Here is a 22,410-nt window from a genome sequence, read left to right on the forward strand (position 1 = left end):
GAGTGTTGCTGCCCTTGACTCACCGTCAGCAAATGTGGAGGTTAGCCAGATGGAGGCTGGGCATTATCTAGGCTTCTCCTGGATTTAACACGATCTATAGGAGCAAGGGCTTTGAAGAGTAGCCTGAATTCTGCAAGTAGTTCCTGCTTTGCTGCAGTGACTGTACATGCTTCAGAACTTGCTGTATTGTTCTTTTTTTTTTTGACCTCTTTAGATCACTTATTTAATTTATTTATTTGTGGAGTATATATTTTTTTGTTTTGTTTTGTTTTGTGTGTGGAGTATATTTGATTTACAATGTTGTGTTAGTTTCAGGTCCATCCATGTTGCTGCAAATGGCATTATTTCATTCTTTTTTATGGCATTATTTGCAAATATTTTCTCCTATTCTATGGGTTGTCTTTTCATTTTCTTTATGACTTCCTTTGCTGTGCAAACCTTTTAAGTTTAATTAGGTCCCATTTGTTTATTTTTGTTTTTATTTCCATTACTTTAGGAGACGGGTTGAAAAAGATTTTGCTTCAATTTATGGCAAAGAGTGTTCTGCCTATGTTTTCCTCTAAGAGTTTTATAGTATCCAGTACATTTAGGTCTCTAATCCATTTCGAGTTTATTTTTGTGTGTGGTGTTAAGGAGTGTTCTAATTTCATTCTTTTACATGTAGCTGTCCAGTTTTCCCAGCACTACTTATTGAAGAGATTGTCTTTTCTCCATGATATAGTCTTACATCCTTTGTCATAGATAAATTGACCATAGGTGCATGGGTTTATTGCTGGGCTTTCTATCCTGTTCCATTGATCTATATTTCTGTTTTTGTGCCAGTACCATTCTGTTTTGATCACTGTAGCTTTGTAGTATAGTCTGAAGTCAGGGAGCCTGATTCCTTCAGCTCCATTTTTCTTTCCAAAGATTGTTTTGGCTATTTGGGGTCTTATGTTTTTCCATACAAATTTTAAGATTTTTTTCTTCTAAGTCTGTGAAAAATACTATTGGTATTTTGATAGGGATTGCATTGAATCTGTAGATTACCGTGGGTAGTATAGTCATTTTGACAATTTTGACTCTTCCAATCCAAGAACATGGTATATCTTTCCATCTGTTTGTGTCATCTTTGATTTCTTTCATCAGCATCCTATAGTTTTCAGAGTAAAGGTCTTCTGCCTCCTTAGGTAGGTTTATTCCTAGATATTTTATTCTTTTGGACGTAATGGTAAATGGGATTGTGTCCTTGATTTCTCTTTCATATTTTTCATCATTAGTGTATAGGAATGCCAGAGACTTCTGTGCATTAATTTTGTATCCTGCTACTTTACCAAATTCATTGATTAGCTACAGTAGTTTTCTGGTGGCATCTTTAGGATTCTCTATGTATAGTATCATGTCATCTGCAAACAGTGACAGTTTTACTTCTTCTTTTCCAATTTGTGTCCCTTTTATTTCTTTTTCTTCTCTGATTGCCGTGGCTAGGACTTCCAAAACTATGTTGAATAATAGTAGAGTGGACATCCTTGTCTTGTTCCTGATCTTAGAGGAAATGCTTTCAGCTTTTCACCATTGAGAATGATGTTTGCTGTGGGTTTGTCATATATGGCCTTTATTATGTTGAGGTAGGTTCCCTCTATGCCCACTTTCTGGAGAGCTTTTATCATAAATGGGTTTTGAATTTTGTCAAAAGCTTTTGCTGCATCTGTTGAGATGATCATATGGTTTTTCTTCTTCAATTTGTTAATATGGTATATCACATTGATTTATTTGCATATATTTAAGAATCCTTGAATCCCTGGGATAAATCCCCCTTGATCATGGTGTATGATCCTTTTAATGTGTTGTTCGATTCTGTTTCCTAGTATTTTATTGAGGATTTTTGCAACTATATTCATCAGTGATATTGGTCTGTAATTTTCTTTTTTTGTAGTATCTTTGTCTGGTTTTGGTATCAGGGTGATGGTGGCCTCACAGAATGAGTTTGGAAGTGTTCCTTCCTCTGCAATTTTTTGGAAGAGTTTGAGAAGGATGGGTGTTAGCTCTTCTCTAAATGTTTGATAGAATTCTCCTGTGAAGCCATGTGGTCCTGGACTTTTATTTGTTGGAAGATTTTTTTTTTAACATCTTTATTGGAGTATAATTGCTTTACAAAGGTGTGTTAGTTTCTCCTTTATAAGAAAGTGAATCAGTTATACATATACATATGTTCCCATATCTCTTCCCTCTTGTGTCTCCCTCCCTCCCAGTCTCCCTATCCCACCCCTCCAGGCGGTCACAAAGCACCGAGCTGATCTCCCTGTGCTATGCAGCTGCTTCCCACTAGCTATCTACCTTACGTTTGGTAGTGTATATATGTCAATGCCTCTCTTTCGCTTTGTCACACCTTACCCTTCCCCCTCCCCATATCCTCAAGTCCATTCTCTAGTAGGTCTAGTAGAACACAGTCTTTATTCCTGTCTTACCCCTAGGTTCTTCATGACAGGTTTTTTTTCTTAAATTCCATATATAAGTGTTAGCATACGGTATTTGTCTCTCTCTTTCTGACTTACTTCACTCTGTGTGACAGACTCTAGGTCTACCCACCTCATTACAAATAGCTCAATTTCGGTTTTTTTATGGCTGAGTAATATTCCATTGTATATATGTGCCACATCTTCTTTATCCATTCATCCGATGATGGACACTTGGGTTACTTCCATCTCCGGGCTATTGTAAATAGAGTTGCAATGACCATTTTGGTACATGACTCTTTTTGAATTATGGTTTTCTCAGGGTATATGCCCAGTAGTGGGATTGCTGGGTCATATGATAGTTCTATTTGTAGTTTTTTAAGGAACCTCCATACTGTTCTCCACAGTGGCTGTATCAATTTACATTCCCACCAACAGTGCAAGAGTGTTCCCTTTTCTCCACACCCTCTCCAGCATTTATTGTTTCTAGATTTTTTGATGATGGCCATTCTGACTGGTGTCAGATGATATCTCATTGTAGTTTTGATTTGTATTGCTCTAATGATTAGTGATGTTGAGCATTCTTTCATGTGTTTGTTGGCAGTCTGTATATCTTCTTTGGAGAAATGTCTACTTAGGTCTTCTGCCCGTTTTTTGATTGGGTTGTTTGTTTTTTTGTTATTAAGCTGTATGAGTTGCTTATAAATTTTGGAGATTAATCCTTTGTCAGTTGCTACATTTGCAAATATTTTCTCCCATTCCGAGGGTTGTCTTTTTGTCTTGTTTATGGTTTCCTTTGCTGTGCAAAAGCTTTGAAGTTTCATTAGGTCCCATTTGTTTATTTTTGTTTTTATTTCCATTTCTCTAGGAGGTGGGTCAGAAAGGATCTTGCTGTGATTTATGTCATAGAGTGTTCTGCCTATGTTTTCCTCTAAGAGTTTGATAGTTTCTGGCCTTACATTTAGGTCTTTAATCCATTTTGACTTTATTTTTGTGTATGGTGTTTGGGAGTGATCTAATCTCATACTTTCACATGTACCTGTCCAGTTTTCCCAGCACCACTTATTGAAGAGGCTGTCCTTTCTCCACTGTACATTCCTGCCTCCTTTATCAAAGATAAGGTGACCATATGTGTGTGGGTTTATGTCTGGGCTTTCTATCCTGTTCCATTGATCTAGCTTTCTGTTTTTGTGCCAGTACCATACTGTCTTGATTACTGTAGCTTTGTAGTATAGTCTGAAGTCAGGGAGCCTGATTCCTCCAGCTCCGTTTTTCGTTCTCAAGATTGCTTTGGCTATTTGGGGTCTTTTGTGTTTCCATACAAATTCTGAAATTTTTTGTTCTAGTTCTGTGAAAAATGCCAGTGGTAGTTTGATAGGGATTGCATTGAATCTGTAGATTGCTTTGGGTAGTAGAGTCATTTTCACAATGTTGATTCTTCCAATCCACAAACATGGTATATCTCTCCATCTATTTGTACTATCTTTTATTTCTTTCATCAGTGTCTTATAATTTTCTGCATACAGTTCTTTTGTCTCCTTAGGTAGGTTTATTCCTAGATATTCTATTCTTTTTGTTGCAATGGTAAATGGGAGTGTTTTCTTGATTTCACTTTCAGATTTTTCATCATTAGTGTATAGGAATGCCAGAGATTTCTGTGCATTAATTTTGTATCCTGCTACTTGACCAAATTCATTGATTAGCTCTAGTAGTTTTCTGGTAGCATTTAGGATTCTCTATGTATAGTATCATGTAATCTGCAAACTGACAGCTTTACTTCTTCTTTTCTGATTTGGTTTCCTTTTATTTCCTTTTGTTCTGATTGCTGTGGCTAAAACTTCCAAAACTATGTTGAATAAGAGTGGTGAGAGTGGGCAACCTTGTCTTGTTCCTGATCTTAGTGGAAATGCTTTCAGTTTTTCACCAATGAGGACGATGTTGACTGTGGGCTTCTCATATATGGCCTTTATTATGTTGAGGAAAGTTCCCTCTATGCCTAGTTTCTGCAGGGTTTTTATCATAAATCGGTGTTGAATTTTGTCGAAAGCTTTCTCTGCATCTATTGAGATAATCATATGGTTTTTCTCCTTCAATTTGTTAATATGGTGTATCGCGTTGATTGATTTGCGTATATTGAAGAATCCTTGCATTCCTGGAATAAACCTCACTTGATCATGGTGTATGATCCTTTTAATGTGCTGTTGGATTCTGTTTGCTAGTATTTTGTTGAGGATTTTTGCATCTATGTTCATCAGTGATATTGGCCTGTAGTTTTCTTTGTGACATCCTTGTCTGGTTTTGGTATCAGGGTGATGGTGCCCTCGTAGAATGAGTTTGGGAGTGTTCCTCCCTCTGCTATATTTTGGAAGAGTTTGAGAAGGATAGGTGTTAGCTCTTCTCTAAATGTTTGATAGAATTCACCTGTGAAGCCATCTGGTCCTGGGCTTTTGTTTGTTGGAAGATTTTTAATCACAGTTTCAATTTCAGTGCTTGTGATTGGTCTGTTCATATTTTCTATTTCTTCCTGATTTAGTCTTGGCAGGTTGTGCCTTTCTAAGAATTTGTCCATTTCTTCCAGGTTGTCCATTTTATTGGCATAGAGTTGCTTGTAGTAATCGCTCATGATCTTTTGTATTTCTGCAGTGTCAGTTGTTACTTCTCCTTTTTCATTTCTAATTCTATTGATTTGAGTCTTCTCCCTTTTTTTCTTGATGAGTCTGGCTAATGGTTTATCAATTTTGTTTATCTTCTCAAAGAAGCAGCTTTTAGTTTTATTGATGTTTGCTATTGTTTCCTTCATTTCTTTTTCATTTATTTCTGATCTGATTTTTATGATTTCTTTCCTTCTGCTAACTTTGAGGGTTTTTTGTTCTTCTTTCTCTAATTGCTTTAGGTGCAAGGTTAGGTTGTTTATTCGAGATGTTTCCTGTTTCTTAAGGTAGGATTGTATTGATATAAACTTCCCTCTTAGAACTGCTTTTGCTGCATCCCATAGAATTTGGGTCGTCGTGTCTCCATTGTCATTTGTTTCTAGGTATCTTTTATTTCCTGTTTGATTTCTTCAGTGATCACTTCGTTATTAAGTAGTGTATTGATTAGCCTCCATGTGTTTGTATTTTTTACAGATCTTTTCCTGTAATTGATATGTAGTCTCACAGCGTTGTGGTCAGAAAAGATACTTGATACAATTTCAATTTTCTTAAATTTACCAAGGCTTGATTTGTGACCCAAGATATGATCTATCCTGGAGAATGTTCCATGAGCACTTGAGAAAAATGTGTATTCTGTGGTTTTTGGATGGAATGTCCTATAAATATCAATTAAGTCCATCTTGTTTTATGTATCATTTAAAGCTTGTGTTTCCTTATTTATTTTGACTTTGGATGATCTGTCCATTGGTGAAAGTGGGGTGTTAAAGTCCCCTACTATGAATGTGTTACTGTCGATTTCCCCTTTTATGGCTGTTAGTGTTTGCCTTATGTATTGAGGTGCTCCTATGTTGGGTGCACAAATATTTACAATTGTTATATCTTCTTGGATCAATCCGTTGATCATTATGTAGTGTCCTTCTTTGTCTCTTTTAATAGTCTTTATTTTGAAGTCTATTTTGTCTGATATGAGAATTGCTACTCCAGCTTTCTTTTGCTTTCCATTTGCATGAAATATCTTTTTCCGTCCCCTTACTTTCAGTCTGTATGTGTCTCTAGGTCTGAAGTGGGTCTCTTGTAGACAGCAAATATATGCGTCTTGTTTTTGTATCCATTCAGCCAATCTGTCTTTTGGTGGGAGCATTTAGTCCATTTACATTTAAGGTAATTATCGATATGTATGTTCCTATTCCCATTTTCCTAAGTGTTTTGGGTTCGTTATTGTAAGTCTTTTCCTTCTCTTGTGTTTCTTGCCGAGAGACGTTCCTTTAGCAGTTGTTGTAGAGCTGGTTTGGTGGTGCTGAACTCTCTCAGCTTTTGCTTGTCTGTAGAGGTTTTAATTTCTCCATCAAATCTGAATGAGATCCTTGCTGGATAGAGTAATCTTGGTTGCAAGTTTTTCTCCTTCATCACTTTAAATATGTCCTGCCAGTTCCTTCTGGCTTGCAGAGTTTCTGCTGAAAGATCAGCTGTTAACCTTATGGGGATTCCCTTGTGTGTTATTTGTTGTTTTTCCCTTGCTGCTTTTAATATGTTTTCTTTGTATTTAGTTTTTGACAGTTTGATTAATATGTGTCTTGGTGTATTTCTCCTTGGATTTATCCTGTATGGGACTCTCTATGTTTCCTGGACTTGATTAGCTATTTCCTTTCCCATATTAGGGAAGTTTTCAACTATAATCTCTTCAAATATTTTCTCAGTCCCTTTCTTTTTCTCTTCTTCTTCTGGAACCCCTATAATTCGAATGTTGGTGTGTTTAATGTTGTCCCAGAGGTCTCTGAGACTGTCCTCAGTTCTTTTCATTCTTTTTTCTTTATTCTGCTCTGCAGTAGTTATTTCCACTATTTTATCTTCCAGGTCACTTATCCGTTCTTCTGCCTCAGTTATTCTGCTATTGATCCCATCTAGAGTATTTTTCATTTCATTTGTTGAGTTGTTCATCATTGTTTGTTTCATCTTTAGTTCTTCTAGGTCCTTGTTAAATGTTTCTTGCATTTTGCCTATTCTATTTCCCAGATTTTGGATCATCTTTACTGTCATTATTCTGAATTCTTTTTCAGGTAGACTGACTATTTCCTCTTCATTTGTTAGGTCTGGTGGGTTTTTATCTTGCTCCTTCATCTGCTGTGTGTTTTTCTGTCTTCTCATTCTGCTTATCTTACTGTGTTTGGGGTCTCCTTTTTGCAGGCTGCAGGTTCGTAGTTCCCATTGGTTTTGGTGTCTGTCCCCAGTGGCTAAAGTTGGTTCAGTGGGTTGTGTAGGCTTCCTGGTGGAGGGTACTAGTGCCTGTGTTCAGGTGGATGAGGCTGGATCTTGTCTTTCTGGTGGGCAGGTCCATGTCTGGTGGTGTGTTTTGGGGTGTCTTTGACCTTATTATGGTTTTAGGCAGCCTCTCTGCTAATGGGTGGGGTTGTGTTCCTGTTTTGCTAGTTGTTTGGCATAGGATGTCCAGTACTGTAGCTTGCTGGTCGTTGAGTGAAGCTGGGTGCTGGTGTTGAGATGGAGATCTCTGAGAGATTTTCGCCATTTGATATTATGTGGAGCTGGGAGGTCTCTTGTGGACCAGTGTCCTGAAGTTGGCTCTCCCACCTCAGAGACACAGCACTGTCTCCTGGCTGCAGCACCAAGAGCCTTTCATCCACACGGCTCAGAAGGTAAGGGTGGAGTATGGAGCTGAAAACAGGAACGGTGGGAAGTCTGTGTATCAGTCTCCCATGTGTCCTCCTTCACTCTGAGCAGCCTGGAAACGATTATTCCTTTACCCTGGGAGATGATTCGGCATCTTTTCTGTGGCTAGTTTGAAAACCTGCTGGTCTTGGAGAGTCTCCTGGAGAGGCGGAGGGCAGCTGCAGCACATACAGGGGAGCTCCTTCTACTGCACAAAGCCCATGCTGGCGGGCGCCATTGCGGAGGCTCCTCCTGTTGGAAGATTTTTAATCACAGTTTCAATTTCATTACTTGTGATCGGTCTGTTCATATTTTCTGTTTCTTCCAGGTTCAGTCTTGGAAGGTTATACCTCTCTAAGAATTTGTCCATTTCTTCCAGGTTGTCCATTTTATTGGCACAGAGTTGCTTGTAGTAGTATCTTAGGATGCTTTGTATTTCTGTGGTGTCTGTTGTAATTTCTCCTTTTTCATTTCTAATTTTATTGATTTGACTCCTCTCCCGCTTTTTCTTGATGAGTCTGGCTAATGGTTTATCAATTTTGTTTATCTTCTCAGAGAACCAGCTTTTAGTTTTATTGATCGTTGCTATTGTTTTCTTTGTTTCTGTTTATTTCTGCTCTGATCTTTTTAATTTCTTTCCTTCTACTAACTTTGGGTTTTGTTTGTTCTTGTTTCTCTGATTCCTTTAGGTGTAAGTTTAGATTGTCTATTTGAGATTTTTCTTGTTTCTTGAGGTAAGCTTGTATTGCTATAAACTTCCTGCTTAGAACTGCTTTTGCTGCATCCCATAGGTTTTGGATCATTGTGTTTTCATTGTCATTTGTCTCTAGGCATTTTTTGATTTCTTCAGTGATCTCTTGGTTATTTAGTAACATATTGTTTAGCCTCCATGTGTTTTTGTTTTTACGTTTTTTCCCCTGTAATTGCTTTCTAATCTCATAGCGTTGTGGTCAGAAAAGATGCTTGATATGATTTCAATTTTCTTAAAATTACGAGGCTTGATTTGTGACCCACGATGTGATCTATCCTGGAGAATGTTCCATGTGCCCTTGAGGAGAAAGTGTATTCTGTTCTTTTTGGATGGAATGTCCTAAAAATATCAATTAAATCTATCTGGTCTATTGTGTCATTTAAAGGTTCTGTTTCCTTATCAATTTTCTGTTTGGATGATCTGTCCATTGGTGTAAGTGAGGTGTTAAAGTCCCCCACTATTACTGTGTTACTGTCGATTTCCTCTTTTATAGCTGTTAGCAATTGCCTCATGTATTGAGGTGCTCCTATGTTGGGTGCATATATATTTATAATTGTTATATCTTCTTCTTGGATTGATCCCTTGATCATTATGTAGTGTTCTTCCTTGTCTCTTGTAACATTCTTTATTTTAAAGTCTATTTTATCTGATATGAGTATTGCTACTCCAGCTTTCTTTTGATTTCCATTTGCATGGAATATCTTCTTCCATCCCCTCACTTTCAGTCTCTACGTGTCCCTAGGTCTGAAGTGGGTCTCTTGTAGACAGCATATATATGGGTCTTGTTTTTGAATCCATTCAGTGAGCCTGTGTCTTTTGGTTGGAGCATTTAATCCATTCACGTTTCAAGTAATTGTCAATATATATGTTACTATTACCATTTTCTTAATTGTTATAGGTTTGTTTTTGTAGGTCCTTTTCTTCTCTTTTGTTTCCCACTTAGAGAAGTTCCTTTAGCATTGGTTGGAGAGCTGGTTTGGTGGTGCTGAATTCTCTTAGCTTTTGCTTGTCTGTAAAGCTTTTGATTTCTCCCTCAAATCTGAATGAGGTCCTTGCTGGGAGAATAATCTTGGTTGTAGGTTCTTCCCTTTCATCACTTTAAATATATCATGTCACTCCCTTCTGGCTTGTAGAGTTTCTGCTGAGAAATCAGCTGTTAACCTTATGGGAGTTTCCATGTATGTTATTTGTCATTTTTCCCTTGTTGCTTTCAATATTTTCTTTGTCTTTAATTTTTGTCTCTTTGATTACTATGTTTATTGGCGTGTTTCTCCTTGGGTTTATCCTGCCTGGAACTTTCTGTGCTTCCTGGCCTTGGGTGGCTATTTCCTTTCCCATGTTAGAGAAGTTTTCAACTGTAATGTCTTCAAATATTTTCTCGGGTCCTTTCTTTCTCTCTCTCTTCTCCTTCTGGGACCTCTATAATGTGAATGTTGTTGCGTTTAATGTTGTCCAAGAGGTCTCTTAGGCTGTCTTCGTTTTTTTCATTCTTTTTTCTTTATTTTGTTCAACAGCAGTGAGTTCCACCATTCTGTCTTCCAGGTCACTTATCCGTTCTTCTGCCTCAGTTATTCTGCTATTGATTCCCTCTAGTGTATTTTTCATTTCAGTTATTGTATTGTTCATCTGTTTGTTTGTTCTTTAATTCTTCTAGGTCTTTGTTAAACATTTCTTGCATCTTCTCAATCTTTTCCTCCATTCTTTTTCCATGGTCCTGGATCATCTTCACTATAATTATTCTGAATTCTTTTTCCAGAAGGTTGCCTATCTCCATTTAGTTGTTTTCCTGGGGTTTTATCTTGTTCCTTCATCTGGTACACAGCCCTCTGCCTTTTCATCTTGTCTAACTTTCTGTGAATGTGGTTTTTGTTCCACAGGCTGCAGGATTGTAGTTCTTCTTGCTTCTGCTGTCTGCCCTCTGGTGGATGAGGCTATCTAAGAGGCTTGTACAAGTTTCCTGATGGGAGGGACTGGTGGTGGGTAGAGCTGGGCATTGCTCTGGTGGGAAGAGCTCAGTAAAACTTTAATCCACTTGTCTGCTGATGGGTGGGGCTGGGTTCCCTCCCTGTTGGTTGTTTGACCTGAGGTGACCCAACACTGGAGCCTACCCAAGCTCTTTGACGGGGCTAATGTCAGACTCTGGGAGAGCTCACGCCAAGGAGTACTTCCCAGAACTCCTGCTGCCAGTGTCCTTGTCCTCATAGTAAGACACAGCCACCCCCTGCCTCTGCAGGAGATCCTCCAACACTAGCAGGAGGGCTGATTCAGTCTCCCATGGGGTCTCTGCTCCTTCCCCTGGGTTCCGATGTGCACACTACTTTGTGTGTGGCTTCCAAGAGTGGAGTCTCTGTTTCCCCCAGTCCTGCCAAAGTCCTGCAATCAAATCCTGCTAGCCTGCAAAGTCTGATTCTCTAGGAATTCCTCCTCCCGTTGCCTGACCCCCAGGTTGGGAAGCCTGACGTGGGGCTCAGAACCTTCACTCCACTGGGTGGACTTCTGTGGTATAAGTGTTCTCCAGTTTGTGAGTCACCCCCAGCAGTTATGGGATTTGATTTTATTGTGATTGTGCCCCTCCTACCGTCTCATTGTGGCTTCTCCTTTGTCTTTGGATGTGGGGTATCTTTTTTGGTGAGTTCCAGTGTCTTCCTGTTGATGATTGTTCAGCAGTTAGTTGTGATTCTGGTGCTCTGTCAAGAAGGAGTGAGCACACGTCCTTCTACTCTGCCATCTTCAAGATTGTACCTTCCTAAGAATTTGTCCATTTCTTCCAGGTTGTCCATTTTGTTGGCATACAGTTCGTTGTAGTAGTCTCTTATGATCCTTTGTATTTCTGTGGTGTCAGTTGTAACTTCTCCTTTTTCATTTCTAATTTTATTGATTTGAGCCTTCTCCATTTTTTTCTTGATGAGTCTGGCTAAAGGTTTATCAATTTTGTTTATCTTTTCATAGAAACAGCTTTTTGTTTCATTGATATTTTCTATTGTTTTCGTTGTCTCTATTTCATTTATTTCTGCTCTGACCTTTATGATTTCTTTCCTTCTACTAACTTTAGGTTTTGTTTGTTCTTTCTCTAGTTGCTTTAGGTATAAGGTTAGGTTGTTTACTTGAGATTTTTCTTGTTTCCTGAGGTAAAATTGTATTGCTATACAATCTTAGAACAGTTTTTGCTGCATCCCATAGGTTTGGATTGTCGTGGTTTTGTTGTCGTTTGTCTCTAGGTATTTTTTAAAAATCTTTTTGGCTGAGCTGTGTGGCATGTGGGATCTTAGTTACCCAACCAGGGATTGAACTCACCACCCCCTGTGGTAGAAGCATGGAATCTTAAGCACTGGACCACCAGAGAAGTCCCTAAGTATTTTTAAATTTCCTCTTGATTTCTTCAGTGATCCATTGGATGTTTAGTAACATATTATTTAGTCTCCATGTGTTTTTGTTCCTTACCGTTTTTTTTCTTGTAATTGATTTCTAATCTCGTAGCATTGTAGTTGGAAAAGATGCTTGAGATGATTTCAATTTTCTTAAATTTAGTGAGGTTTGATTTGTGGTACAAGATGTGATCTATCCTGGAGAATGTTCCATGTGCACTTGAGATGAATGTGTATTCTGCTGCTTTCAATGGAATGTCCTATAGATACCGATTAAGTCTATCTGGTCTAATGTGTCATTTAAGGCTTGTGTTTCCTTATTAATTTTCTGTCCGGATGATCTGTCCATTGCTGTAAGTGGGTTGTTAAAGTCCCCCACTATTACTGTGTTACTGTTGATTTCTCCTTTTATGGCTGTTAGCATTTGCCTTATATATTGAGGTGCTCCTGTGTTGGGGGCATATATATTTACAATTGTTATATCTTCTTCTTGGATTGCTCCCTTGATCATTATGTAGAGTTCTTCCTTGTTTCTTGTAACAGTCTTTATTTTAAAGTCTATTTTGTCTGATATAGGTATTGCTATTCCAGTTTTCTTTTGATTTTCATTTGCATGGAATATCTTTTTCCATCCCCTCACTTTCAGTCTGTATGTGTCCCTAGGTCTGAAGTGGGTCTTTTGTAGAGAGCATATATACAGATCTTGTTTTTGTATCCATTCAGCCCATCTATGTCTTTTGGTTGGAGCATTTAATCCATTTATATTTAAAGTAATCATCAATATGTATGTTCCTAGTGCCATTTTCTTAATTGTTTTGGGTTTGTACATCTTTTTTCTTCCCTTCCTCTTTTGTTCTCTTCTCTTGTGGTTTGATCACCATCTTTAGTGTCGTGTTTGGGTTGCCTTTTCTTTTGTGTGTGTGTATCTATTGTAGTTTTGGGTTTGCATTTCCCCTGAGGTTTTGATTTAGCAGTGTATATATGTACCACTGTATATAAAACCAACTTGTTTTAAGTTGCTGGTCTCTTTCCCACCTAGAGAAGTTCCTTTAACATTTGTTGTAAAGCTGGTTTGGTGGTGCTGAATTCGCTTAGCTTTTGCTGTAAATCTTTTGAGTTCTCTCTTGAATCTGAATGAGAGCTCTGCTGGGTAGAGTATTCTTTTTTTTTTAATAAATTTATTTATTTAATTTATTTATTTTCAGTTCAATTGGGTCTTCATTGCTGCGCCTGGGCTTTCTCTAGTTGCGGTGAGTGGTGGCTACTCTTCATTGCAGTGTGCAGGCTTCTTATTGCCGTGGCTTCTCTTGTTGTGGAGCATGGGCTGTAGGCGTGCGGGCTTCAGTAGTTGTGGCACACAGGCTCAGTAGTTGTGGTGCGCAGGCTCTAGAGTACAGGCTCAGTACTTTTGGCTCATGGGCTTAGTTGCTCCGAGGCATGTGAGATCTTCCCAGACCAGGGCTTGAACCCATGTCCCCTGCATTGGTAGGTGGATTCTTAACCACTGCACCACCAGGGAAGTCCCTGAGTAGAGTATTCTTGGTTGTAGTTTCTTCCCTTTCATCACTTTAAATATATCACGCTACTCCCTCCTGGCCTACAGAGTTTCTGCTGAAAATTCAGCTGATAACCTTATGGGGATTCCCTGGTATGTTGTTTGTTGGTTTTCCCTTGTTGCTTTTAATATTTTTCTTGTCTTTAATTTTTGTCGTTTTGATTAATATGTGTCTCAGTATGTTCCTCCTTGGGTTTATCCTGCATGGGATTCTCTGTGCTTCCTGGACTTCAGTGAGTTTTTCCCTTCTCATGTTAGGCAAGTTTTCAGCAATAACATCTTCAGATATTTTCTTAGGCTCTTTCTCTTTCTCTTCTCCTTCTGGGAACCCTATAATGCGAATGTTCATGTGTTTAATATTGTCCTAGAGGTTTCTGAGACTGTCCTCATTTCTTTTCATTCTTTTTTCTTTATTATGTTCTGTGGCAGTGATTTCCATCACTCTGTCTTCCAGCTCACTTATCCTTTCTTCTGCCTCATTTATTCTGCTGTTGATTCCTTCTAGAGTATTTTTCATTTCAGTTATTGTATTGTTCCTCTCTATTTGTTCTTTAAATCTTCTAGCTCCTTGGGTTTTTAAATAACTAACTAAATAAATAAATAATTTAAAAATTTTATTCATTCATTCATTCATTCATTTATTTATTGCTGTGTTGGGTCTTTGTTGCTGCTTGCAGGCTTTCTCTAGTTGCGGCGAGCCGGGGCTACTCTTCGTTGCAGTGCACAGGCTTCTCATTGCGGTGGCTTCTCTTGTTGCGGAGCACAGGCTCTAGGCTCACAGATTTCAGTAGTTGTGGCATGCAGGCTCAGTAGTTGCACCTTGCAGGCTCTAGAGTGCAGGTTCAGTAGTTGTGGAGCATGGGCTTAGTTGCTCCACGGCATGTAGGATCTTCCTGGAGCAGGGATTGAATCTGTGTCCCCTGCATTGGCAGGTGGATTCTTAACTGCTGTGCCACCAGCAAAGTCCATAGCTCCTTGTTAAACATTTCTTGTACCTTCTCGATCTGTGCCTCCACTCTTTTTTGAGATTTTGGATCATCTTTACTATCATTACTCTGAATTCTTTTTCAGGTAGGTTGCCTATCTCCTCATCATTTAGTTGTTCTTGTGGATTTTATCTTGTTCCTTCATTTGCAACATATTTCTCTGTCACTAATTTTGTCTGACTTTCTGTGTTTGAGGTCTCCTTTCCACAAGCTGCAGGATCATAGTTGCTCTTGTTTCTGGTGTCTGCTCCCCGGTGGGTGAGGTTGGTCCAGCGACTTGTGTAGGCTTCCTGCTGGGAGGAACTGGTGCCTGCCCTCTTGTGGGTGGAGCTATGTCTTGTCCCTCTGATGGGCAGGGCCATGTGAAGGGGTGTGTTTTGAGGTGGCTGTGAGCTCAGTATGACTTCAGCCAGCCTGTCTTCTGATGGGTGGGGCTGTGTCCTTATCTCGGGCGTTGTTTGGACTGAGACTTTCCAGCTCTCAAGCCGGGCCTTGGTGCTGAAATGTGCACCTCTGGAAGATCTCACTCTGATCAGTATTCCCTGGGCCTTCAGTGTCCTAGCCTTCACAGTGAGTGATAGTTGACCTTCGCCTCCCCAGGAGACCCTCTAAGACCCCTAGGTAGGTATAATCCAGGTTTCTATCAGGTACTGCTTTGTGCTGGGTCCCAGTGCACGTGAGACCTTGTGTGCACCCTCCAAGAGTGGAGTCTCCATTTCCTCCAGCCCTGTGGAGCTCCTGCCCTCAAGCCCTGCTGGCCTTTGGGGCTAAATGCTCTGGGGGTTCTTCTGCCCAATGCCAGACTCTCACACTGTCTTGGAGGGCTATTTTATGTGGGAATGTCCATGTGTAGCCTGCGTGGGTTTAATATTTTTTGGTGCGAGGGTTGTTTTTAGTATAGATATCTGCCACTTCTTTCCTCAGTGTATTCTGGACATTAGCCCCTTTATAGGAGGTATGACTGATGTTGTGGTGACCATAGCCTGTACTGGATATTGAGTAGAGCTTCCCCTTTGCTCTGTGGTTGTCACTGCCCTGTCAGAGATGGGCTCTACTCCCTAGTTGTTGGAGTAGAGGCCCCCAGGTCTTCTTCTTAGCTGTGGTTCTGATCTGCACTGTGAGGTAGGCAGGATTGGAGCACTCCCACTGGGAAGGAAGCCACTGAGTATTCCTCCTCTGGAGCTGTTCGCCTGTGGGGTTGCTCTGTTGTGTCACCTTTCACCTGTTGTGCGAGCTCTCAGATTACACCATCATTGGCACTGCTCTCAGCCCCACCTTAAATGTGGGTATGCCAGCAATCGGCCCTGGTGTCTCTCATATGTTGTTTTCACCAGGCCACCAGCATAGATCTACTGAAGTCAGGTCCTAGGATTGCAGTAATCATGGATCTGGACCCACTGTGGATGCTATGGGGGCAGCTCCAACTCTAGGCCAGCCCAACCCTCATGTGTATGTGCCCACAAAGTCTACAGCTGCTAAAGCTAGACCTGCCTTGGCTGCAGGAGCACTGATTGTCCATTCAGATGTTCTGTAGGTGCTAACTTTACAAGGCCAGTCACGGGGGTGTCAATTCATGGTTTGTGCAGCTGTGAAGAGAGATTTCAGCTTTTCTTCCTTAGTTGTATGTCCCCTGGGGCTCAGCTGTCGTTTCAGCCCCACCTCTGTGTGTGGGCCACCCACAGGGGTCTGCTCCCGAGGCTGCCCTGGAGCACGTGAGTCTACCCTGGTGGCGATGGGCACGTGGGGGAGCCAGCAGTCACGGGCACAGGAGAGCTGGCCCCAGCGGGGGCCCTTCTTAGTTCCCCGGGGAGGCAGGGGCTGGAACACGGGGAGAGAGTCTGCAATGGCAGCTTTGCCCCTTACGCATCACTTAACTATGGCTCTTTGCTTCTGTGGCAGTCCAAGTTTCCTCCACAAGCATTCCCAGTTGTGGATTTCCTCACTTCCATCCCCTCAGGCTGTCTCCTCACAGCCAACAGAAGCCCTCTCCTGGGTCTGCTCTCCAAACCCCATGTTCCAGCACTCAGCCTCTGTGCACACCAGTGGACACCTGTCTCAGGCTGGGGCACACAGGGCTGTGGCACAGGCCATCTGTGTAGGTTTCACTCTGTCCTGCTTGGCTGTTGGCACTCTCTTCCAATAGCCCATGAATTCCCTTGTGTCCCAATTCATGCCCCTGTCTATGAGGGGGCTTCCCCAGATGTGGGACCCTCTCCTCTCCTTCAGCTCCCCACGACCCAGGGGTGCCGTTCCCATCCCGCTTCCTCTCCTTTTCTTTTTCCCTTTTTCTTTCTTTCATCCTACCTGGTTACACGGGGATCTTTCTTGTCCTTTTAGGTATCCAAGGTCCTCTGCTAGTGTTCAGCTGGTGCTCTGTGAGAATTGTTCCATTTGTAGATGTATTCTTGATGCGTTTGTGGGGAGAGATGAATTCCACGTCCTCCTACTCCTCTGCCATCTTGCCGACCCCTTTGGATTTTATATTACTATCTATCAATGAGTTAATCAATCAATTAACCTTAATTATTTCTTCTTCTAAATGAGTATCAGTTGATATAATCTCGCCCAAAAGAATGGGTCTCTTTTGGTTGGTCAATGCAATACAGAAACTCTGCAGGTAAGAAGTATCCAAGTTATTCCACTATATCTGGGGTGGTGTCATAATAGTAGTGTCCACCTTTTCCATGATGACTGAAACACCGAGTGTGCTCCAACCTCAAATCAAACCCTGGGTCTCTGAAGACAAAAACCAGCAGACAGACCAAAGGAGCCTTCATCTCATAAAAATGCAACAATTTATTCACGTCTTCATCAGAGTTCAATGGGCAGGAAGACAATTCTGTGGGCATAATGTGAGTCTTCACTTTTCTCTTCTGAATCACGAAAGTACCTTCCAGCCCCACAGGCTTATCTCCATAATCTTTTTCAAGAGTCTGTCTCATACAAGTCACAAAGTTAAGTTTTCCAGTTCTTCTTTTGGCTTTCATCTCAATGACCTTTCCAGGTTGGCCCCCACTGGCAAAAAGATTAGCCAGTAATGCACACCCCAAATCATGATATTCTCACTGTACTTCTCTAGTAGGCACCCTCCATCTTTAGGGTTAATACGAGCAAATGAACTTCAATACACAGGAGGTTTGTGTTCACTTTCTGTTTGAACAACTGACATAAACTCAGAATTGAATCCAAGAGTCTGAAATGGGTCTACTCCTGCTCTAAGAATAAAAGCTCTGGGAAGTTGGAGTTCTTTTGCAATCTTATTTAGGTTATAAACTTGTTTTTTGATTTACAAGAGGCAATAAGTAAGGCATACCTCCTACTTCTGCAATTCTAGTTTTCCCACAGATGCCTTTTACAGGAAAGGTAAATGGTCCTTAGTCAAATCAGGGCACTCAACTACAGAGACCTGGACATCAGCAAAGTTATCCTTTAGCACCTTCTGCAGAACTCCAACAAGCTCCTCTAGACTTGACAGCTGAAAAGAATACTCAGCGCAAGCCATCTTCCTTAGGTGTGAATGAAACAAGAGGGAAGGGGGCAGGGCACAACCTGGAATGGTGGTTTTTATTCTTCAATTCGTTAGTGTGGTGTATCACACTGATTGATTTGCAGAGATTGAAAAACCCTTGCATCCCTGGGATCAATCCCACTTGATCGTGGTGTGTGATCCTTGTAGTGTTGGATTTGGATTGCTAGTATTTTGTTGAGGATTTTTGCATCTGTGTTCATCAGTGATATTGGACTTTTTGTGTGGTATTTTTTGAATAGTTTCAGAAAGATGGGTGTTAACTCTTCTCTAAATGTTTGACAGAATTCACTGTGAAGCTATCAGGTCCTGGACTTTTGTTTGTTGGGAGTTGTTAAATCACAGTTTCAATTTCAGTACTTCTGATTGGTCTATTCATATTTTCTGTTTCTTCCTGGTTCAGTTTTGGGAGACTGTACTTTTCTAAGAATTTGTCCATTTCTTCTAGGTCGTCCATTTTATCAGCATATAGTTGCTTGTAGTCGTCTCTTATGATCCTTTGTATTTCTGTGGTATTGCTGTAACTTCTTTTTCATTTCTAATTTTATTGAGACCTCTCCCTCTTTTCCTTGATGAGTCTGGCTAATGGTTTATCAATTTTTTATCTTCTCAAAGAACCATCTTTTTGTTTCATTGATCTTTTCTGCTATTTTTTTCATCTCCATTTCATTTATTTCTGCTCTGATCTTTATGATTTCTTTCCTTCTGCTAACTTTGGGTTTTGTTTGTTCTTCTTTCTCTAGTTGCTTTAGGTGTAGTTTAGGTTGTTTATTTGAGATTTTTCTTGTTTCCTGAGGTAAGATTGTGTTGCTTTAAACTTCTCTCTTAGAAAAGTTTTTGCTGCATCCCACAGGTTTTGGATCATCATGTTTTCATTTTCATTTGTCTCTAGGAATTTTTTGATTTCCTCTTTGATTTCTTCAGTGATCCATTGGTTATTTAGTAGCATATTGTTTAGCCTCCACGTGTTTGTGTTTTTTACAGTTTTTTTCCTTGTAATTGATTTCTAATCTCATAGCATTGTGGTCAGAAAAGATGCTTGATATGATTTCAGTTTTCTTAAATTTATCAAGGCTTTATGGCGCAGCATGTGATCTATCCTGGAGAATGTTCCATGGGCACTTGAGACGAATATGTATTCTGCTGCTTTTGGTTGGAATGCTATATAAATATCAATTAAGTCCACCTGGTCTGATGTATCATTTAAGGCCTGTGTTTCCTTATTGATTTTCTGTCTGGATGATCTGTCCATTGATATAAGTGGGGTGTTAAAGTCCTACACTATTATTGTGTTACTGTTGGTTCCTCCTTTTATGGCTGTTAGCATTTGCCCTATATATTGAAGTGCTCCTGTGTTAGGTGCATATATATTTACAGTTGTTTTATCTTCTTCTTGGATTGCTCCCTTGATCATTATGTAGTGCCTACCTTTGTCTCTTGTAACTGTCTGTCTTTATTTTACAGTCTATTTTGTCTGATATGGATATTGCTACTCCACCTTTCTTTCGATTTCCATTTGCATGGAATATCTTTTTCCATCCCCTCACTTTCAGTCTGTATGTGTCCCTAGATCTGAAGGGGGTCTCTTGTTGACAGCATATATATGGGTCTTGTTTTTGTATCCATTCAGCTAGTGTATGTCTTTTGGTTCATTTGCATTTAAGGTAATTTGATTCATTTGCATTTAAGGTAATTACTGATATGTATGTTCTTATTGACGTTTTGTTAATTGTTTTGGGATTGTTTTGTAGTTCTCTCTTCTTCCCTTCCTCTTTTTTTCTCTTTTGATTTGATGACTAGTGTTGTGTTTGGATTCTTTTTTGTGGGTATCTCTATTGTAGAGTTTTGGTTTGTGGTTACCATGAGATTTTGATATAGCTGTCTATATATATACAAGATTGTTTTAAGTTGTTGGTCTCTTAATTTCAAATGTGTTTCCAACATCCTGCATTTGTACCCTCTTCTCACCATTGCTGATTTTGTTAACATATTTGTGTGTGGATGGTTTCCCACCTTTACTGTATGTTTGCCTTTATCAGTGAGCTCTCCCATTTGTAATTTTCTTACTTCTAGTTGTGGGCTTTTCTTCTCTACCTAGAGAAGTTCCTTTAGCATTTGTTGTAAAGCTGGTTTGGTGGTGCTGAATTCTCTTAGCTTTTGCTTGTCTGTAAAGCTTTTGATTTCTCCATCAAATCTGAGTGAGAGCCTTGCTGTGTAGAGTATTCTTGGTTGTAGTTTTTTCCCTTTCATCATTTTAAATATATCGTGCCACTCCCTTCTGGTCTGCTGACGACTCAGCTGATAACGTTATGGGGATTCCCTTGTATGTTATTTGTTGCTTTTCCCTTGCTGCTTTTAATATTTTCTTTTTGTCTTCAATTTTTGTCAGTTTGATTAATATGTATGTCAGCGTGTTCCTCCTGGGGTTTATCCTGTATGGGATTCTCTGCACTTCTTGGATTGGGTGACTGTTTCCTTTCCCATGTTAGAGAAGTTTTCAGCTGTTATCTCTTCAAATATTTTCTCAGGTCCTTTCTCTCTCTCTTCTCCTTCTGGGACCCCTGTAATGTGATTGTTGGTGCGTTTAACATTGTCCCAGAGGTCTCTTAAACTGTTCTCATTTCTTTTTCTTTTCTTTTTTTAAATAAATTAATTTTATTTATTTATTTTTGGCTGTGTTGGGTCTTCGTTGCTGTGCGCAGGCTTTTCTCTGGTTGAGGTGAGCAGGGGTTACTCTTCGTTGTGGCGCTCGGGCTTCTCATTGTGGTGGTTTCTCTTGTGGAGCATGGGCTCTAGGCACACAGGTTTCAGTAGTTGTGGCACATGGGCTTAGTTGCTCCGTGGCATGTGGCATCTTCCTGGACCAGGGCTCAAACCCGTGTCCACTGCATTGGCAGGTGGATTTTTTTTTTTTTTTTTTGCGGTATGCAGGCCTCTCACTGTTGTGGCCTCTCCCGTTGTGGAGCACAGGCTCCGGATGCGCAGGCTCAGCAACCATGGCTCACGGGCCTAGCCACTCCGCGGCATGTGGGATCTTCCCGGACTGGGGCACAAACCCGTGTCCCATGCATCGGCAGGCGGACTTTCAACCACTCTGCCACCAGGGGAGCCCAGGCAGGTGGATTCTTAACCACTGTGCCACCAGGGAAGCCCTGTCCTCATTTCTTTTCTCTTTATTCTGTTCTGTGGCAGTGATTTCCACCACTCTGTCTTCCAGCTCACTTACCCTTTCTTCTGCCTCATTTATTCTGCTATTGATTCCTTGTAGAGTATTTTTCATTTAAGTTTTTGTATTGTTCACCTCTGTTTTTGTTCTTTAGTTCTTCTAGGTCTTTGTTAAACATTTCTTTTACCTTCTCAATCTTTGCCTCCATTCTTTTTCCGACATCTTGGATCATCTTTACCATCATTACTCTGAATTCTTTTTCAGGTAGATTGCCTATCTCCACTTCACTTAGTTGTTCTTCTGGGGTTTTATCTTGTTCCTTCATCTAGAACATATTCCTCTGCTGTCTCATTTTGTCTAACTTTCTGTGTTTATGGTCCCACAACCTGCAGAATTTTAGTTCCTCTTGCTTCTGGCGTCTGCCGCCTGATGCATGAGGCTGGTCTAAGAGGCTTCCTGGTGGGAGGGACTGGTTCCTGCCCACTGGTAGGTGGAGCTGGGTGTTGTCCCTCTGGTGATCAGGGCCATGTCCAGGGGTGTGTTTACAGGCAGCTGTGGGCTCAGGAAGACTTTAAGCATCCTGTCTGCTGATGATTGGGGCTGTGTTCCTGGCCTTCTGGTTGTTCAGCCTGAGATGTCCCAGCATTAGAGCCTTCGAGCTGTTGGGTGGGCCAGGTCTTAGTGTCAAAATGGCAGCCTCCAGGACAGCTCATGCCAATGAGTACCCTGTACCTCCACCACAAGTGTCTTTGTTTCCACAGTGAGCCACAACCACCCCCTGTCTCCCCAGGAGACCCTCTAAGACCTGCAGGTAGGTCTGGCCCAGGCTCCTGTGGAGTCACTACTTTGCCCTGGGTCCCAGTGCATGTGAACTCTTGTGTGTGCCCTCCAAGACTGCAGTCTCTCTCTCCCCCAGTCCTGTGGAGTTCCTGTGATCAAGCCCAGCTGGCCTTCAAAGCCAAATGCTCCAGGGGCTCCTCTTCCCTTTGCCAGACGCCCAGACTGGGGAGCCTGACATGGGACTCAGAACTCTCACTCCTTTGAGAGAACTTCTGTGATATGATTATTTTCCAGTTTGTGGGTTGCCCACCTGGCTGGCATGGGGTTTGATTGTATTGAGAATGCACCCCTCCTACTGTCTTGTTGTGGCTTCTTCTCTGTCTTTGGAAGTAGAATATCTTTTTTGTTAGGTTCCAGTGCTTTTTTGTCGATGGTTGTTCAGCAGTTAGTTGTGATTTTGGTGTTTTTGTGAGGGGAAGTGAGCTCAGGTCCTTCCACTCCACCATCTTGTCTGTGCATCTTGCTGTATTG

At 40.8% G+C, this 22,410-nt stretch overlaps 1 protein-coding gene and 1 pseudogene across 1 annotated transcript in view; one reads left to right on the forward strand and one right to left on the reverse strand.

Moving 5' to 3' along the window:
* MYO7A (myosin VIIA) overlaps positions 1-22,410 on the forward strand; it is an 82,658-nt gene that overhangs the window by 40,659 nt on the left and 19,589 nt on the right. The window lies entirely within an intron of this gene.
* LOC137230541 (ester hydrolase C11orf54 homolog) lies at positions 16,954-17,910 on the reverse strand (annotated as a pseudogene).

The sequence above is a fragment of the Pseudorca crassidens genome, chromosome 9 (assembly GCF_039906515.1).
Source record: "Pseudorca crassidens isolate mPseCra1 chromosome 9, mPseCra1.hap1, whole genome shotgun sequence".
In the NCBI taxonomy this organism is placed as follows: Eukaryota; Metazoa; Chordata; class Mammalia; order Artiodactyla; family Delphinidae; genus Pseudorca; species Pseudorca crassidens.